The 18,917-nt window shown below is 51.4% G+C and overlaps 1 protein-coding gene across 2 annotated transcripts in view; it reads left to right on the top strand.

Annotated features, from left to right (window-relative positions):
• The window catches only part of LINGO1 (leucine rich repeat and Ig domain containing 1), a 152,063-nt gene that overhangs the window by 1,208 nt on the left and 131,938 nt on the right, over positions 1–18,917 (top strand). For both annotated transcript variants that reach the window (XM_085070976.1, XM_085070974.1), the window contains exon 2: positions 13,595–13,766. The gene's annotated coding sequence lies outside the window, so the exon portion shown is untranslated. The remainder of the gene's footprint in view (positions 1–13,594; positions 13,767–18,917) is intronic.

Here is an 18,917-nt window from a genome sequence, read left to right as displayed (position 1 = left end):
GGCTGAGCTGGGAACAGTTCAGTGCTCTAATTGGAAGGGTTCATATCAGGCTACAGAAAACGGGACGGTGCAGGCTACAGCAGTGATCCCAGTGCTGCAGCTGTGGGAAGGGAAGATGGATGCCGAAGGCTATGAACTTTCTCTGGTGCATTGTTTTATAGGCTTGGAGCAGAGCTGGTGCTCTGGACTGGTAGCAAGTCCATGGCACCCTCCTAGGGGCTGATGTGTTTTCAGCCTCACCTGGTTTCTCAGCTTTTCAGTCGGTTCCTGTGGGAGTCCTTGCATGGCCACTGGGAGATGTGCCCTGTTTTATGGGGCATCTGAGAGCTGAGTGAGTGAATTACTCCAGAACCAGGGCACTCTGGAGCTGTCTTCTAGGCATGTGAGGTGGGATGGCCTCAGGGTTTATGGAACAGCTTCTCCCCCCTCCTCCTGCCAAAATCTCTGAAATGATTTACAGGAGCTCTCAAGCATTTGAAGAGCTTCAATTCTCCGAATCCAAGGGGAAGAACTCCTTCTCTCACCAAACAGCTGTGGCACGGGAGTTTGACTCCCTGGGGGATGTCTCCACCCTGCCTGGGCTGCATTGCTGGATGCATGGAGCATCTGTCTCCTCATCTCCTGTCCAGTCCATGCTGTGGTTGGCCCCTGAAGCTGGATTTGCATTAGAAAGCAGAACCTCCTCCAGCTGTGCCATGACATAATGGCCATATTGCTGCCACAAAATGAGACCTCTCTGTGTCTAGACCCTGTACTCATCCTGGTCTGGGTTGCTCCAGCAGGAGGAAGAGGGATGTCCTATTTTATTTTATTGTTCATGCAGATATGCTGAGCTCTTCTCTGTGCTCATTCCCAGGGGACCATGGAACAGATGTTGTAAAGAAACAGTGCCCCTATCTCTTCTGACTCCTTGGAGGGGATGTGGTACCCTGATTCTCTGGTGAAGTCATGGTGTTGTGCTACTGTAGTTATGATCCTTGTTTTAGCGTCCAAGATAATGACTTAGTTGTCCTTCATTTCTGTGCTAGGTTAACAAGCCAGCCCTCATGCAGCTCCTACCAGGATGAAACAGCAGTTGGCATTAGAGGTCTGGGGTTGGTCCTATCTATAGGAATCATGTTCTAGCCTCCCTTGCTAATTGCTGGTATTTTTTTTCTGACACTGGAAGAAGACATGCAGTAAACACAGTGAGTTTTGTAGTTGTGCTGAGATGGTGTTTTCAGGAAGACTTGGTTATTAAACGTAATTTTGGCACCATCCCCTTCTGACTTGGGCAGGTGAATGCTGTCATTTGCTTCTAGCCATGCTCCAGTCCTGCCAGAGTCACATCCCTCATTTTCAAGTCTGCATTAGTAAAACTTGTAGTTTGTTGCTTGCGTGAAAAGCCTCTGGATATTCCTGGTGCTGTGACCTGCATGGTGCCAGTCCTGATGCAGGAGTGCTGGATATCCAGCTAGGGGTGGCTTAAGGGAGGACAGCTCTCAGAGGAGGCTTTCTGTCCTTTGTCATAGTTAGCTGTGCCTGAGCCTCTGACAAAGGCATTTCGGAGGTAAGATTGAGGAGTGGAGGCTCCTCCTCACTTCTCCGTGGAGGTCAAGCATCTGGGAGATGGGCTGGACCAAGTAAGGGCGGAACCCTCACTGATTTCAACTGCAACAATCTTTTGGTGCCGCCTCTGACAGGAACATACTTAGACTTGGTATAAATCTATTCCCTGCCTTGACTTTGGGCTTTGGATCAAGGCGTAAGAGCTTTTGATGCTTGCACACACAATCGGGGGAAAAAAATTAAAATCACAATCCTCAAAATGTTTGCAAATATCCAAGAGCTTATCCTCACCCTAGGTAGGCAAAACTAACCAAGGGTAGGATCAGTAAATCTCAGAATCAGCCACTTCCATCATAAACATGAGGGCTGGGACACAGCTGGTACAGAGCAGCATAACCATACAGAGTCCTTGGGGGGATGCCTGGGACCTGGCACCATAGGTTTTCCCTTTAATACCTTTGCAGTGAGCAGGTTGGGAATCAGCAGGGATCCCAGCCGTACATGGATGGGGTTGGGCTTCAGATGGGTGTGATGAAGAAACAAAGGTTGCTTGTGGCAGCAAGCACACCTACTAAATGAATCTCTTGCTGGGGCTCTGTGAGAGACAGTGGCTGACTTAGACCAAATGGGCTGAGCTAATGCAAGCCCCCACCTTTATCAAAGGGGTCAGATAACTTCAAGCAATAACTGAAGTGCTGAGGGGGGAGAACACTCACACTTTTAGCCTGGAGAGGAGATTTAAGTCATCCCTGCAAAGCTGAGAACATCCCATCTAGAGATCAGCACATCAGTGCCAAAAATAATAACAGTAAAAGGGGCTGGTTGTACAGCATCCCATCACTTTAGCCACTTTCCTACAGCCACTTGCCACCAAAGCCCCTGTACAGTGAGGCCAGTCCCTGCTGCTGGTGAGCAGGGGCCATCCTCTCTCTGTACTTGGTGTGGGGAGGTGGAGTGGAGTTGTATGGCGAGGTGTGAAGGGATCAGGCTGTCTCGCACATTGGCATCAGTCGTGCACAATAACTTGAGGCAGCCACTGCTGAAGCTGACTATGTGCGGGATGTGTAACAGTAGCCGTGGGGAGAAGATGGGCTGGCATCTGGTTTTCAGATCTGCCCTTCTGCCTTGCTGAGAGCAAACTCAGAGCCAGAAGTAGGGCATCTCCCTCACTGGCACTTGTGTGAGCCAGGCTGGTGTGTGCTCGCTGGTGTGGGCAGCAGTGAGTCCAGGCTGCCCCAGGGCAAAGTACCAGTGGCCCAGGACAGCACATCTCTTGGTAAAGTCAGCAGGGACTCAGAAACCCACCCCACAAGGAGCACTGCAAGGCTGAAGGTTTTTTCCCAGCATGTTTGGATCTGGGACACCAGCTGGAGCAGCGGTGCCTCCCAAGCACCCCAGTGGTGTCAGAGTCTGGGGTCAGGCCAGTCCATCTGGAGTTTCATGGCATTATCTCTTAAATGCCTTTAACTGCAATAGGATGGCCCGACTGATTGGATTGTGCTCTGTAATTAATTAGCTGGGTGCACCGTATGGGAAGCAGCATCAGTGGGAAGAGAGGGGGGGAATCTGCCGGCAAGAGCTGTTTAGCTTCAAATGTCTATTTCTCATTAAACCAGCCTCGTGCAGCATTAGTCCCTGGACACAGGGGCTAGTTCCAGTGTCCTGGCCCTTTTCCACAAGAGGAGGTGTGGTTTTGCTGCTTGACCATTCCCCTGAAGCCTGTGTCCTGAGAGCCCCAACCGACCAGCCTGGCCTCAGGGACCACTAGGAAGGAAGAGTTTGTTTGGGCCGGGATGTACTGGGGGTGGTGAGGGGATGCCCCCTCCTGCCAGGGTGACAGACCCTGCAAGGAGTGTAGGATGGCACCAGGGGTTAGAGGCTGCTGGGCATGGCTGGCAGAAGTCCCACTGCTCTTCCCTCCTGCACCAGAGCCCGTGGGCTTCTCCCCACTCCCCTCCTGCTCCCTAACCTGCCGCGCCTCTACTCAGCTTCTTTGTCTGCTTTTAGCATCCATTTGTGCATTTAAACAGACAGCATCCCCTTTAGGGTGGGTTTTTTCCTTTGTGTTTACTGTGGGGATTAATCAGGACCTGCAGCGTAAGGGAAACCTGCAACGGCTCCTTGTTTATTGTTTGATTTGGGAACTGCTGCTGGGCTGGGCTCATGTTTCAGGTCTGTTCTGTTTTTTAAGGGGTGCATTTTGGGAGTGTTGTGGGAGGAGGGGTGTCCCTGTCTGCCTTGGGCACAGGTCTCTCCTGGGCATGGCACCCTTTGGGCCTGGGGTCACTCCCTCCCTCACTAGGTCCTGCATGGGTGGAGGAGAGAGGGCTCTTCTTGGGGTGCCTCCTCTGTGAGGTGAGACCTTTTTTATGCGCAGGTGCCCCCACCAATCCATCCAACACCCATGGGTCTGCCTGCAGCTCCCAGGTTCTTCCAGCACCTCTTCGGAATGTGGTGAGCTGGGATGTTTGCTGCTAACAGGCACTTCTGTGCTCTTGTAAAATTTCAAGCTGGCTTATGATGGGGAAACTGAGCTTTTCCCACAAGTGCCTGCTCAAAATGGTCCCTTCACGTGTGTTTGGGTGTCTGTGATGGGCTCTTCCCCTCCTCAATGCTGCAAGGAGGTGGGTGTGGAGGAGGGCAGTGTAAAACTCCAGAGGGTTGTTGTTGCTGCCAAGCTGGAGAAGAGTTGTAATACCCTCTGCTCCAATGCCTGATAAATCTTGGAGGAAAAAACAAAGAAAAACCAACAAAAAAATTCATGTGCCTGCTCAGCTTAACCCACAAAGGAAAACCACGTCATTTTAAAAAGAAAAGCTGTTAAAAATAGATTTTTTTAGCAGAGAATGCCACTCAGAGGAGTCAATGAGCTCTGTTTCAAGAGCTGGGAAACAAAATGCTCCAGGGGCTGTGAAAGGAAGTCTTTCTTTTTCCAACTCCCCAAGTGTCAGGTGTGGCTCCTCAAGCTTGTTGTTTTCCATCTGGCTGTGCCGGATCTGGCCAGGCTGTGGTGGTCCCTAGCTGCTCCCGGCCACTGCTGCTTGCTGGAAGTGAGGAATTCACCATCTTGGGAAGGGGAAAAGCTGTGACTCAGACTTGTGTTACATCTTGCCTTGGGTTTCCCACTCGCCAACAGGGCCGAAGGGGAGGTAGTGAGCCCCATGGGAGCATCCCTGCTTTATTTATTTAATTTTTAATTGGCTAAGGAGCCCTCTCATTTGCTTCAGTTCTGACTAATGAGACGCGCCTCGCTTTGACAGCGTGTCACAAGCAATAAATTTCTCAGGAGCTTCTGGGCTGCGTCGATGCCCTCATGCTCCTGCCTGGCTCACCCTCCTCCACATCACCCTGTGCTGCTGCCCCAGCCTGGCCCTTGAGCATTGTCCCAGCGAAGGAGAGAAGGGTCAGGATGAAGAGGTCTGGGTGTCAAATCAGCAGTCTCTTTGGGCTGGCCTCAAGGCTGGGGATGTGGGGGCTTCCTATATTGTTTGTCTGGGCTGGAAATTGGAAAGTAGTAATTGCGAAGGACCCAGACAAGCTGTTGTTTAGCAGCCATGATCTTTGTTGTATTTTCCCAAAGATCTCAGCAATGCCTTGGGGTGTGAGCACTGTGCCAGGCTCCAGCTAATCTCACCAGGGGCTTGGGCTGGCTGGCAGTGAAGATCCTATGGAAGATTTCATTCCCATAAGAAGTGCATTTTTTTATTGGAAGGTTTTGCAGGAGCATATCTCCTTTGGTGAGGAAAGAATCTCCTATTCTCCAATAGGAAAATCTAGACAGATCCATTCTTTTCAAGGCATTTTCCATGGGGCTTTATAAAAAAGGCCCTGGTTGCTCCAGGGGGTGCAAAGATTAAATTCTCTTTCCTCGCCATCCTGCTGTGGTCATGATGTGGGGTGCAGTCCTCCTGGGATTCTTGCTCTGGAGCATCCTCTTGGGTGCAGTAGGAGTATATAGAATAGGTGTTGTGTTGTATAGGTGATATGTGATGCTGATACAGTAAGGAGAAAGGTTGTGGGTGAGCTAGGGGCTGCCGCCCTGGGGCAGAGGTGCTCAGTCATGTCTGACCAGAGCAGAAGGGGTTGAATGCTGCTTTGTTTGAGGGCGTGAATGCCTTGGTGCTAGTTGTCACCTCTTGCTGGGTGACACTAACCTTCACTCTCCTGGAGTCGTTAAGGGACTGCTTGAGGTTTCAAATCATTGATGGGAACCACCGACTATTAGTACTTCTTCTCTTTGTATTTGTGATGAATACTCTTTAGGCATTGCTCTTAGTGGCTCTCCACTGTTAGCTTTTGTTTTCTCCTCAATAGCTTGTCTAATAAACGCCATTATCTTGGGCACAAATCTACTTCATGTCTCAATTCCACTTGGCGAGAGTTGGTAATAACAGCTGAACAACATCCTTTGAAAAGGGACTCTGTCACCAGCAGCCCTGGATGCCACTTCTCCGCTTCCCACACTTGTCCCCAGAGCAGATAAAGACAAGGGGAAGACGCGTGGCCAGAAAGCAAAAGGGACATCCGCCTGATAAATTGGATGTCTGAGCAGTGCCGGCAGCAGTCAGTGCAGCAGCTCTGGGGATCAGGGCAGCTCGGGACTTGCCACCTTGGTCATTAGAGGAGATGGGCTTATGGCCTGGGATCCTTCCTAATTCCAGCAGATTAGAGGGAAAGGATGGTGGTGAAAAGTGATGGCTTGCAGGGAAGATTAGGAGTATTTCTTACAGCTTGAAGGAGTTTCTTATCTGTGGCCAAATCAAGCTGTTATCTCCCAGTCTGAATCTGGTCCTGAAAAGGCTTTTAACTGGTGCATGCTGGGTGCTTACTGGGTTTTGGGTCAGCCTGCAGGTCTGTGAGTGGAAGTATTGAGGCAGCGCCATGTTTTGGCTGAGGGCAGCATGTTCCCAAGGGTGTTTAAGCCCATGGAGACCTGACCCTGATGCCACTGCAGTGACTCTTGTTACTGTCCCTTCTGCATGAGCAGATGAAGTGGAGGGTTTTAATTAGAATAAACTGTATTTATTTCTGCTGGACCTGGCTTGGGCTCAGCTGCTGTATTGTCAGAGCTTCCAGAGGAGGATTTCCCATGCTCAGGGGGAAGGGGACCACTGGTGGGAGCAAGCTGCCCCACCTCCTCTCAGTTGTCCCATTGCTGGGATGTCTGGCTGCTTCCAATATTTGTCCTCTCCCTGAGTTATAAATACTTTATCCTCTTAGTGCCTACTGCATCAAATATTTTTTTTAATGGCATTTTCTTTTTCTATTTTTTCCTGACTTGGTTCTTGTATTTCAAAACACGCCTGCCACGCTCGTAGCGCTCAGACATGCTCTCGGCTTCCCCCCAAATGTAATTGCTTTAAAACTGCAGATAGTTGGCGAAAGCAATTTTCTCTCCATTACGGAAGACTCCAGCTCCTCTCATCCTTCATGCAAGTCACTCTCCCCCAGCCCTGCCTTCTCTCTGCCGCTGTGCAATGTTCAGCACCCAGGCTTGTGGTACCTCCGCTTTCCCAAATGATGCTCTTACTTTCCCAGGCTCGAGTGGTGCATGGTGGGGACCTCTCCATGGGGGCTAAGTGGCTTCTACCACAGCTTCTGCTGAGCAAGGGCGATGCTTGCTGGCAGCAAAGCCCTTCCCTTGGCCACGCTGGTCTCCCTGGTGAGATGGGTACCTGTGCTAGGCACGTGCTCACCGCGGTTTTGCAGCTCCACCACGCGCACGTTTAACATGCTCTTTCTGTCCGCAGAACGTGTTGGGCTTTCAAAGGCATTAATGATGGAAAATAAATTGGAATCCGAGAGAAATAATCTTTAGGCATTCTCTGTAGGCCTTGTCTTGCCTTGCCTTCCTCAGCCATGTTGAAAGCTGTTGCTGGAGGGGAATATAAATGAGGAGGAGCCCCAGGTCTTTTTGATCTGATGTGATGCCTTGTGCTCCATGGATCTTGCTGCAGGGAGCCTGTCTGCTCACTGGTGCTGATAAACCCAAGGAGGCCTGGAGAGGGTGGAAGTCATGAGGCGTTGCTTGACCTTCCTGGAGGGCTTGCGGTCCTGAGTTAAATGAGGTTGAGACACACCAGGTCTTCCAAGGGTCTATGCCCTGCTTAGGGGGTTTTAGTGTCACTCTAGCATGGGGCAGCAGTTGTGTGTCCACCTGCACCACTGTGTCCCAGGAACCAGGCCCTTGTGTCAGCTGCTTACCCTGCAGATGGAGTTATGTCATGGGTAAATGAACCTGAACATGCTCCATGTACACCATGGCTGCAGTGTTCCCTGCCCTGTGCTCAGACCCCCTAAGGTGCTGATCTCCTGCTTGGAGGGCAAGGTGTGACCCCCCAGGACGACCGCCTGCATCAGGTAGGGATCATGGTGGTCATTACCCCTGAGATGTCCCTACTGAGGCCAGCAGCATCTCCAGAAGTACCCAGAATTATCTTGTCTGGGCACCCTCACAGCAGGAGAGGAATGCAGTGGCTTTGTCAGCCCCAAAGCTTTTGGTCCCTGGAGGAGAGCAAATGTGCCATAAAACCTGCTCATTTCTCCTGCCCTGCTCCTGCAAAGCGAGTGTGGAGCTGGCATGGACCATGAATCCACAGGGAGCCATAGCTCACGCTGGCCTCTGGCGAGAGGCTGTTAAGGCACCACAGCCTATCTTAGCTGGCCCCTGGGCTGCTCTTGGACATGAACCAGTCTTGTAATGAAAGCTTTCTCTATGTCTGTTTGTTTTCTGAACATCAGTTTAATGTCTGGAAAATCCTGTTGCATCAGAGCCTGGAGCACTTCAAAGACACTGCAGGAGAGGAGGGGGGCTCAGCAGGGACCCTGCCCATGCCAGGTGTGGAGAGAAACCTGGCTGGCCACTGCGGCCAGCTTCCCATTTCCAAGGGATTTGGCTTGGTATGTTGGGGGAGACAACGAGCATTACTCCCACAGCACAGGTTCATTGCTGTGAGAGCCTGGCATAGTACACACTGTGTCCTCCCAGTCTTGAACATTTGGAGATGCCTAGATGAAGAACTGAGGGTTTGGGAGCAGAGGATTCATGCATCTGAAATCTGCTGTAGTTGTCACATTAGCATGTTGAATGGTGCTTGTGCATCCCTCTCTTAGGGGATGATGCTGGTAGCTTCCACTTCCCACTAGGATGGAGTCAAGGGTGTTTGGCTGCTCCAAGGTGCTCCATAGCTCCCCAAAGTGGCACTTCTTGCAGTGATATCCTCCCAGTCATGTAGCTCTGTGTTCTCTCTGTGGTGTCAAGCTCTAAATGAGCTCGGGCAATTTGCTTTATAAAGGAATGCACTAAATATGTCAACACTCAGTGCATGTTTTTAATATAATATTTCAGATTGTTTTGAAAGAAGCCAAGATCCTGCTTTCCCTCTTCATTAGGAACATTTTATGTGAAAGAGATGAACAATAGAGAGAGTTTGCCAGAGAGAAAGCTTTCCCAAGTATTTGTTGCTGCTGAGAAATCAGCTGCTTTTTACAAAAAAGCCTCAATGCATAACTATCAGGGCAATTAAGCAGCTCGTAAGCTGCCAAGGAAGGTTGTAGAATTGGCTTTGCTGGAGATGTTGGAGGCCAGGCTTGACTGTGGCCATTGGGCATGTTTTAGGCACAGTAAATCCCAGTTTCCAAAGGGGGAATGGACTAAATGACCCACCAGTAGCCCCTGGCCTCCCGGGAGTTTCAGACATACAGTCTGAGTTGCTCTGGCATGAGCAATTCCAGGCTGATGGAGTGAGTGGGTTTGTGAATCTCATGCTGTTTCAGCCCAGAATTGATCGCTTTGGCTTTTAACTCACTTCCCAGCAGGACCAGGGGTGGGTTCTATCCTGGTCTCCAGCTGGGAGACTTGGTCTCCTGCCATGGGAAGGGTAAGACCTTCTGCCTGCCTGGTTGCAAATCTCTGTTCTGGCTGGAGCTACTCAAAAGAAAAGAAACCCAAAAAATCCCACTGCAGTACTTTGATCAGGGAAACTACGTTCCTGTATGTTCTCCAAAGAGTTTCTCTTTCATCACAAGTTAGAGGAAACTTAGAGGGAACTGAAAACTTCCCTCTTCAATGAGGACAAACAGGGAGAGATGATGGGAGGAAGCTGTTTCCAAAGCCCTTGCCAGCCCTAGCTCTCTTTCCATCAAGCCTCCCCAGCTGAGGTCCCAAGAGGTATTTTGAGATTACTTCCTCATGAAAGGGAGGGCAGCCAAGAGCCTGGAGCCTTCCCATCATGGAAAAGCCTGTCTGAAAGGCAGGGAGCCCTAGCCTCATTAGCTGGGGTGGTTGGCACTGGGGTGGTGGACCCTGGAGAGGGATTTGAGTGAAGAGGGCAATCCCACAGCCAGAATCAGCCCAGGAGAAGTGCTCCAGAGGGGAGAGTGTGCAGATGTTGGCATGACAACTGGCTGTGCCAGGATGTGGGCTGTGGTGGGATGCTGTGACCCAGAGCAGGGCAGCAGGGGACCGACTGGGTTACTCTGGGGTAGGACCTGGCATTTTGTGTGTGTGTTCGCTGCAAGATGCTGCTGGGTCAGGAAAGAGGCTCCCTGGGGATGCTGCTGCCCCACTGCTCCCAGGACTGGCAAGATCTGGTTTTTCTTCACCTCCTGGTACTCCTGTACTCGAATATTCTTCCTGCAGATCTGTTTTTTATCTTTTTTGGTATTTTTTTTTTAACCACTCCTAAATGGAGTGTTTAAGCCTATTCTTTTGTTTTCTGTGAAAGGAGCAGTAAATCCTTTATCCTGCCTGGCTATTTCTGTGTGCGTATTTTCTCATTGTGCTCCAGCTTGTCAGCTGTGTCAAAGCCTGGAAACCTTGGCCTCTCTTGGACTTCAGACTTGGATTTCTCTGTATTTAACAACACAGGCTCCCTTGGAATAACAGTTCCTTTTTTCCCCCTTGGTGTCTTTTTTTGGGGTTTTGTTTGTTTTTTTCTTTTACCAAGAAATACCTATACCTGGTTAAAAAAATCTCTGACAACAGGGAGCAAGCAGAGTGGTCATAGAATTCATCCCCAGCACATCTTGCCAGTGCTGGCAAGGAGTCACAGTGCTGGCAAGGAGTCACAGCCAGGGTATCCTCCTGTCCCCCCATGCCGCCAGGATACCAGGGCTGCCCAGGGAAGGGGAACCCCCCTGGGTGAGGGAGCTTTCTGGAGATTAGCTTGGGATCGGCGGGTGCCTAATGCTCAGGCAGGGGATGTGATGAGCACAAAGGCAGGATTTTGGGATTAGCCAGGGGAGAGACGGATGGCTGCCTCTGCGCTGGGGCCGTGTGCCAGCTCTGGCTGCCGTGCCCACTCCTGGGAGCAAGTGTGGGGTGTCTCCCTGGGGGGATCTGACAGGCAGTCAGCCATCCCTGTGGCTGGAGAGAGGAAGACGGCTGTGGCACTGGTGGCTGCAGGAGGGACTGAGGATGGTGGCAGGTGAACTGCAGCCCAGTCTGTGCCCTGACAGTGGTGGCAGCAGCCTCAGAAGCTCCCAATGGAGGCTGTAGAATTGGCATTGCTGGAGATGTTGGAGGCCAGGCTTGAGCACTGGGTGTGCTTTAGGCACCGTAAATCCCAGTTGCCAAAGGGAGAATGGACTAAATGATCCACCAGCAGCTCCTTGCCTCCTTGGAGTTTCAGAAATGTGGTCTGGGCTATGCTGGCAGGAGCGATTTCAGGCTGAAAGAGCGAGTGGGGTTGTGAATCTTGTGCTGTTTCAGGCCAAAATTGATGGCTTTGGCTTTTAACTCACTTCCCAGCAGGACCAGGAGTGGGTTCTGTGCTGGTGTCCAGCTGGGAGCCCAGCAGCCAGTGACCCGCATTCCCTGGGGTCAGCCCCACCAGCTGTGCTGGTGCTCCATGAATGCCATGGCTCACCGTGCCAGGCAGCATGGGTGTTTGTGCGAGAACAAAAGAATAAACAATGGAAACTGTGATTAATTAGTGCAGCTAATTAGCAATGTGCTTGGCCTGGGCTGGAACTTGGTGAGGTGCCAAAATCAGAGGAGAAGCCACAGGAGAAACTCTGGTTGAAACCACTTTGGGGAGGAAGCAGGGAAGGTGAGAGGATGCTTTCCCAGCACCTCTTTGCAACTTTGCCACACAGAGAGGTCGGACTGGGGACATCCCTCCGCTTACACCCTGGAGGTGCTGCTGTTGCCATCCCCAGCAGGATCCTCCCATTCCCTGTTGCTGCCTGCGCTGAGATCACTTCCCTCAGCCACAATCAGCATCAGGAGCTGGGTGTTACACTAGTGCTGCAGGTGTTAATTAATGAGCCTTTGTTAGGGTCGGTGGAGTTGTCTTCCCCATGGAATAGGATCCTGCCTGCTCACCTTCCCCTACACCATACAGCCTCCTTTTTCTTTGCTCTCCATTTGCAAATTAGTGCAAGGACCACGATCAGCAAACAAATTTGCAGTGAGCTCATGGCGGGCTTGGAGATTTGGAAGAATCCTTGGCAAATATTTGCCGGCCTCCACCGCAAACCTCATGAATACTTTTCATGCCTGAGAGATGCTGAGCTTAGCTGGCAACTTGGAGTAGGATGGCATACCTCAGGTAGGGGATGGCTGCCAAAAAATACCTGAGCTAAGAGGTATTTTTTAACTTGCTTCCACCCCTCCTGTCTCCTGCCCTCATGCTGTGCAGTGTGGAGATATCTGGAGGTGGGATCCGCTTGGCCGCCATGCTGGATGGTGTCTGTGGGTGTCAGGGCCTGCCCGGCTGCCGGGCACCGGCACACCAGGAACACCAGGACACTGCAGCTCAGCGTGGCTCCCAGGGGCTGCAGGACAGGGGGGAACAGGCGAGCACCCCCCACACCCACCTTTCCCCTCAGCGTGGTGCGGGAAGAGCCCCTGCGGCCTAAGTTTGGGCCTGGCTCCTGATGGGCCTCGCAGGCCTGAGGGGCATGGCGGGGCCTGTGGGCTCGGGAGGCCTGTGGGCTCCACTCTGTCCAACCCTGCCCCAGCATTGTTCATGTGGCAGGGTGGGGGTTGTTTTATTGTCTTTTCAGTAATATTGTCATTTGGGAGATGTGTAATAGTGATTTTAATAATTTTAAAGGGTCTCTTATTTAGAGGGCTTGGACTAGATGATGTGCAAAGGTCCCTTCCAATCCTAACAATCCTGTGACTGCAGCTGTAGCAGGATCACATCATTCCCATTAAAAGGTGGCTGCACCTAAATGCCATTTGCTCAGTGAGCTCTGAAGCAGTGCCCTTTGGAGTAATTGGGAGATGTGGCCCCGTTTTTGAGGACAGGATAGTCTATTTTTCAAGGTGCCATCACTTTATTATTAATATGTTAAACACTGACTGCTCAAAACTGTTTGAGATGCAAAAAGAGGATGTGAGTTCTGCCTTGGGGACCTCTCCACTAAATAAATGTATTAAATCAAACCCTTGCTGGAGAGGAGAGTGCAGCATGTGAAGGTGAAGGTGGTTAGAGGATGGGTGGATATACCACCTCCGTAAGCAAAGGATCTTGCTTCCATTTCAGTTTTGAATTTGGGAGGAGTGATCACAGATCAGCAGGTCAAGGATCTGTTTCTCTTAGCATTTCTGAGGTGCTAGTGGAACCTCTTGACTTGTGAGCAATGGAGAGAGCTCCCCTGGCCTTGTGAGACCCCTGGCTGGGCCCATTGAGCTGGGGGGTCCTTTCCTTGCATGTTCATGGTTGTGTGCCTCAGCGTGGGCCAGGGGCTGCTTGCCCAGGTGAGCTTGTGCCTTCTATCCATCCCCACTAGTGATGCTGGAAGCACATAGCACCCTCTGAGAACTGCTGCCAAGAATCACTCTGTGCCTGGCAGGAGCCCCTCAGGGGGTACTGGACCACTTCAGGTATCCACACCTGCTTAGTGTCCAGATCTAAGTAGATCCTACTGGTCTTGAGGAGAAATAAGAACAATACAGAAAAATACCAATATATTAAGTTCTTCACCTTCCTATCTTTCCTATCAAGACAACCTTTCTATGAGGTTGGGTTTGCTTGATGTGTGCTTCAGGCCATGCATTTCCAGCTTGACATGTTCTGTGCCTTCTCACCCACAGCCCCCTGTGCCCAGGAGCCATGAGCCACCCTCAGCGCCCACAGAGTCGCCGGAGCAGCCCCCCGGCCACAGCCCCCCGGCACTCTTAGGCTTCCCTGCTCCCCTGGAAGGTGCTCATCGCTGGCGAGGAGAACCGTCTGCATCTGCACACAGCCTCCTGCATCCCTCCCAAGGTAAGGATGTCTGTGAAAAACAAAGGCAACCCGATGTCATTTGGCAAATGCACATGAAATAAGGTTGTTTCTTGTGTCATTGCATCTCCTACCTGCTTCTCTTCCTTTCATCTTGCTGGGAGGAAAGATGTTGGCTCAGGAGTGAGAACTCTTGCATTTAAAAGGTGGTTTTGAAGGCAGGGTAGCTCCTGGTGAAACCTGTTGCTTGCAGATTGTATCCCATCAGAATTTGCTTATAGTTTTAGAAACTACTCTGGTGCTGCAAGGAGCCAGGCTTGGGTGGAACTGGCGCCTTGTGACTGCCTCTGCTTCCCTGATGTACTTCCGAGGATAATTGTCTATAATTTGCCTCTCAACGATGCTCTGGAGGCTTCCCAAGCACCAGCCGCCTTTCCTCCCACTGTAAAAGGCCTTTGGGGTATTGTAGGCTTCCTGCGGTGGGAGAATAAGGGGTGGATGGGGGAGGGCATTTGGGAGGGAGTCCCTGTTCCAGGGAAACACCCTGTCTGCTCCTTGCACTTGGCAGTAGGGGTTTTTTAAAGTTAAGGAAGTAGAGCTCAGCTTGTAGGGAGCGAGCAGGGGCTGAGGCTGATGTGGCCCAGCTGCCCTCCTGATGGGTGCAAAATCAGTATTCATGGCTGAGGAGGGGAAATTGGGATTAGAAACCAAAAACCTGATTTCTGAGGTGGTTTTGGAGTTGGAGATTTCTGGGGCCTCTTGGTTTCAAGCTTCTTCATGCAAACAGAGATGTCAGCTGTGTGCAGTAGCATAGCTGCCTCTAGAGAATAGCTGCCTCTCTATGTGTGATCCTCAGGGCAGGCGAGCTGGGGGCTGGAGGAAGATGAGGATGCCAGCAGCCTATCACAGGGCATGAGGCTCCTTTTTTGAGAGGTCTATAAGAAGTTCACAGTGGACTCAGAGAGCTAAAAATATGAGTCAGAGCTGTGATCTGGCTTGTCCTGGTTGACTCTGGGAGGTTCCTACCTGCAGCTCTGGAGCTGGGATCAGCTGGGATGGTCCAGCTGGGAAGCAGGGGCCAGTTAGCGCTGGGAAGACTGACATCCTCAGGCTGTAAATACCCAGACAGCTCTAATCCTCCCAGTAGCTCCATCACTGCTGTTTTCCTAGGAGTTATTTGACTCTTTGTGTTGCACTTCTCAGACAAATGGCTTTTAAATAAAACCTCTGCTAACTCGTTAGGCCTCCTGTCCAGGTCACTTCCTGCACGGGTGATTTATAGGGCTGCTTTTAACATTTTATTAACTTTAAATCGCCGGGGCCAGTCAATCAGAGCCTATCCCATTAGCTGTGGTGAGTGGTTGCCCGGGGCATCAGGCTCTCCCGTTGCCTCCGTCGCTTCTGGAGAGGCCGCAGTGCTCTGGGACCAACCATGGTGAGAGATGGGAAAGAACAGGAGGAGAATTTAGATAAGGAGGAATAGATCTGGGATGGATAAGTGAATGCATAAGGGTTAAGGAGATAATGGAGCTTATGATCATATCTGGGAAGGTGGCTTATCTCCTGCTGTTGGTACGTGATTTCTCGGCTGCATCTCCCGCAGCACGTGCTGAACTGTGTGGTGATGGGGGAGGAGCGTCAGGGCCTGCTAAGGATGTGGCTGCTCCTGACTGGTAAGGATGTGGCTGCTCCTGACTGATCCTGGCAAGGTATCACAGCTGGAGCATCCCTGGGTAGGACGTGCCTGTATTAAACCCCTGCTGTGACAGTGCCAGAGACAGAGCCTTCCTCCTTGTCTAGTGCATTTGCAAGTCCCTTTAGCTCCTTGCATCCTGTCTGATCCAGTGGGCTGCCTTGAGCCCAGTTCTCTGCCATCTCAAACTCTCCTCTGCATCTCCTTCCCCCTTGGAGCAGAGCAGAGCCAAGTCCTGCAGCCCTGGCACTATGCTGAGTGGGGCTGAGCAAGCAGAGACCGCTCCAGCTGGGAAATCCAAAGGAAATGGAGTTTATAAGTGATGTGAGGCTGCAGCAGCAACTTTGATTATCTCTGGTTTAGTTGTTCCTCTCCCCACCATGCCCTGTCTTTGTTCCACCCGTTGTCAGAGATGTTATTCAGTGGAGTTTTCCAGCTCTTGGTAACAGGGGGAGAAAAAACCTGAACTCCTGCACAACCACAGCTAATGAGCTCTCTCTGGAAATAAAAGCATCCTAAGGACAGGCTTGTGATAGAGAACATCTCGTTCTCTGTGGCTGCTCGGCCACTGCCTCCAAGCAATGGCCCAGCACAGGGCTGTTGGGAGCTGAGCAGAGCTGTCACCTCCCATCCTTCCCCCCAGCCATCGCTCATGTGAGGCATGGAGATAGCTGAGCTATGGCTTGCTCCTCTGGTAGAGCTCCTGTGGGGACAGGGATTTGGGAGCATTTGTCCAACACTGTGATGCAAAGCCCATCACCTTGTACATACTCACAAGACAGGGCGAGGAGGGGTCACATGTCCCCACAGGTCGGGACCAGCTCTAACTGGCTTGGAAAGGGATTTGGAGAACACCCTGGTTCCCATTCCTGGCTGGAGTGGAGAGGTGTAAGAATGTGGGCTCACTGCAGCCCTATGTGTCTGAGAGAAGGCAGACCTGCAGTCCCCAAGGGCTGTTGGGGTTGTCAGGCATTCGGCCAGGAGAGAATTTGTCTTGCAGCAAAGCCGGCATCTGAAAGCCATCACTTCTGATGTGCCCATGATTTGCCGAAACCTGCGTCTCCTTTGTCATTTTTCTGTCTCTGTCTCAAATCCCAGAGCAAAGACAGAGAACCTGCTTGCAGAGATGAGCAGGGTTTTTTTCCCCTCCACCTTTAAATATTTATTCTGAGCTCTCAAGATACACACGCTGTGATCTCAGGGGCTTGCCTGTATACTGGCAGTGTCTCCTGCCTGGAAGAGTGGGGCTGGCTGCCCTTCCCTCTGGGGAGCACAGGCAGACCCTACTCTTCCTCCAGCTGCCCTGTGCTGGGTCCAGAGGAGTGACATGAGGTGCTCACCTCTTCGTACATATGTGCTCTCATGGGAACAAACCCAAGACCTACAAAATGCTTTCCAAAGAAGGTGTGAGTGTTGTGAGCTGCTTTTTCGGGCTGAGACCAAGGTAAAATCGGCCTGGTCCATCTGGCATGCTCTGTTGTTGGGGTGCCACATCCTAAATGGCAGCCACCCTTTGTCCCCTGCTTGACTTGCCCTGTCCCTGGCAGCACACTGGGCTGCTGCTAGAGGCTTTCCTTTCCTCCTTGCAGCTCACCCAGGGCTCTCAAGGTCGTGCAGGTAACTGGAGCAACATTGCCAGCCTTGGCTTTGCAGCCTGAACTGCCGTGCTGTGCTCAACTGTGGCTTTGAGCCTCACTCCCTCCTTTTCTCCATTCTTGCTCTACTTCTCCAAGCCTTCCTGGTGCTGCCGCTTGGGTACACAGATTGCAGGAAGAGCAGCCCCGTGCCACTGGGATGCGTGTGCCTGGCATGCCGATGAGGAGCGAGGCTGGCGCTGGTGGCTCTGACTGGGATGTGCCAGAGCACAGCCACGCTACAGGCAGTGTGCCATGGTCCCTTCAAAACAGGAGATGGAATCCCATCTGACTGCAACTGCTACCTTCCAAGCATTTTTCCTAGAAGCTGTCTCACCTCTGCACCTGCTATGGGGTTGTCTGGACCCAAGGGAGAGGGGATTTGCCTCTTCTCCTAGTATCTGGAGTATGATGGTGTTAAACTCCTAGGAAAAAAGCCAGGAGCTGGTTTCTCAGCAGCTCTGCAAGGGATGAGAGGAAGTCTGCCCTGCCTTTCCAGGTGAGCACACAAATTGCTACCTCTGCCTCCAGCTGCTGCAGCCCAGGCATCCTGCTCAGCAGCTGGCACTCATCAACACAGAGGTTTGTCCCCAGGTGCCCCTGGCAGTGCCAGCCACGGGCTCCCTGGGACCTGTGAGGGTGTAGGCACTGATGCAGAAAGAAAATCCTTTGTGGAGGCCTAGGATTGGATGGCAGGTGCAGCTCTACCAGGAGATGCCTTAAAACCAGCATGTAGCCAAAGGCAAGAGGAGACAGAGGAGACAATAGCTGATGTGGGATTTTTTTGTTGTTTTTGAGGAGAAATAAATTTAAGCCAGCTTACTGGTACACTGCTAGCACTGGAAAATTGAGCTCCACTAAGCTGCAAAGTGATGAGGTTGAGACCATGGTGGTGGTTTCCTGAGCAGCTTTTCCCACTCCACCTGCCCTCTGCCTGCATCCACCATGGGCTAGCAGCAGCACCAGCCCTCTCAACTCTCACTGAATGTCTGAACAGAATGGCCTCATTAGCAGGCAAAGTTTCCCCAAGATAAGTTACTGCTGCTGCAAGAAGTGCAATTATCTCTCTTTCCTGCTCTCACAACCATGGGCATTGAAGTTTCCTGCTCTTACACCATGTCATGGCCGAGCTCTTGTGCACAGGAGGGTGCCGCCAGGAGAAATAAATTGTAACAAGGACATTTTTTGGAAAGAAAAAGAGATTTTTTCATTATAGATTTGTTCCTGCTTGGTTGTCTCACTGGGTCAGAGCTGCTGTGCCCATGCCAAGTGATGCCAGCCCCTGCCTGCCCTTCCTGACACCTGCCTGCACGTGGCTTGGTTGGGATGGTGGCAGAGTGGGTTTTTTTTCATGGAAGGCAGAAGGAGCTGTGCTGTGTGTGTGTCAGCTCCTACTCTGCTTGTGCCCCTGCCTCCTCCTGGTGTCACCCCTTGCCCAGGGCTGAACACCCCAGGGCTGAACACCCCAGGGCTCTCCAGCTCCAGGGGGATTATTCACTACACAACACCTTTGCAGGAACAGCCAGTGCCAAAAGTGTATCTCAGGAGTGAAAATCTGCGGTCTGAGACTTGTAGAAAATATTCCTTCAAGATTCAAGCTTTTTCAGTCATTGGTCATTTGAGCTAACAAAACTGTGTGTCACTCTGTGAGCCATAGGGAAAGCTGCCAGGGCACACGCAGACGATGTGTGCAGCTGGATGTTGTAACAACTTAGTAGTGAATGGTTAGGATAAGTCATATTTCATAAAATCAGCCAGGAAAAAGATTGGCCATTAATTCTTTTTAATAAACAGTGGTCAGCAGTGTGGCTGGGTTTGAGCCAGACTGACTTTTACAGTGATTCATGGATTTTTCCACAGGAAAAA

This window comes from Lichenostomus cassidix, chromosome 10 (assembly GCF_008360975.1).
Source record: "Lichenostomus cassidix isolate B80296 chromosome 10, HeHo_3.0, whole genome shotgun sequence".
Taxonomy (NCBI): Eukaryota; Metazoa; Chordata; class Aves; order Passeriformes; family Meliphagidae; genus Lichenostomus; species Lichenostomus cassidix.
This window is presented reverse-complemented; position numbering and strand designations above follow the sequence as displayed.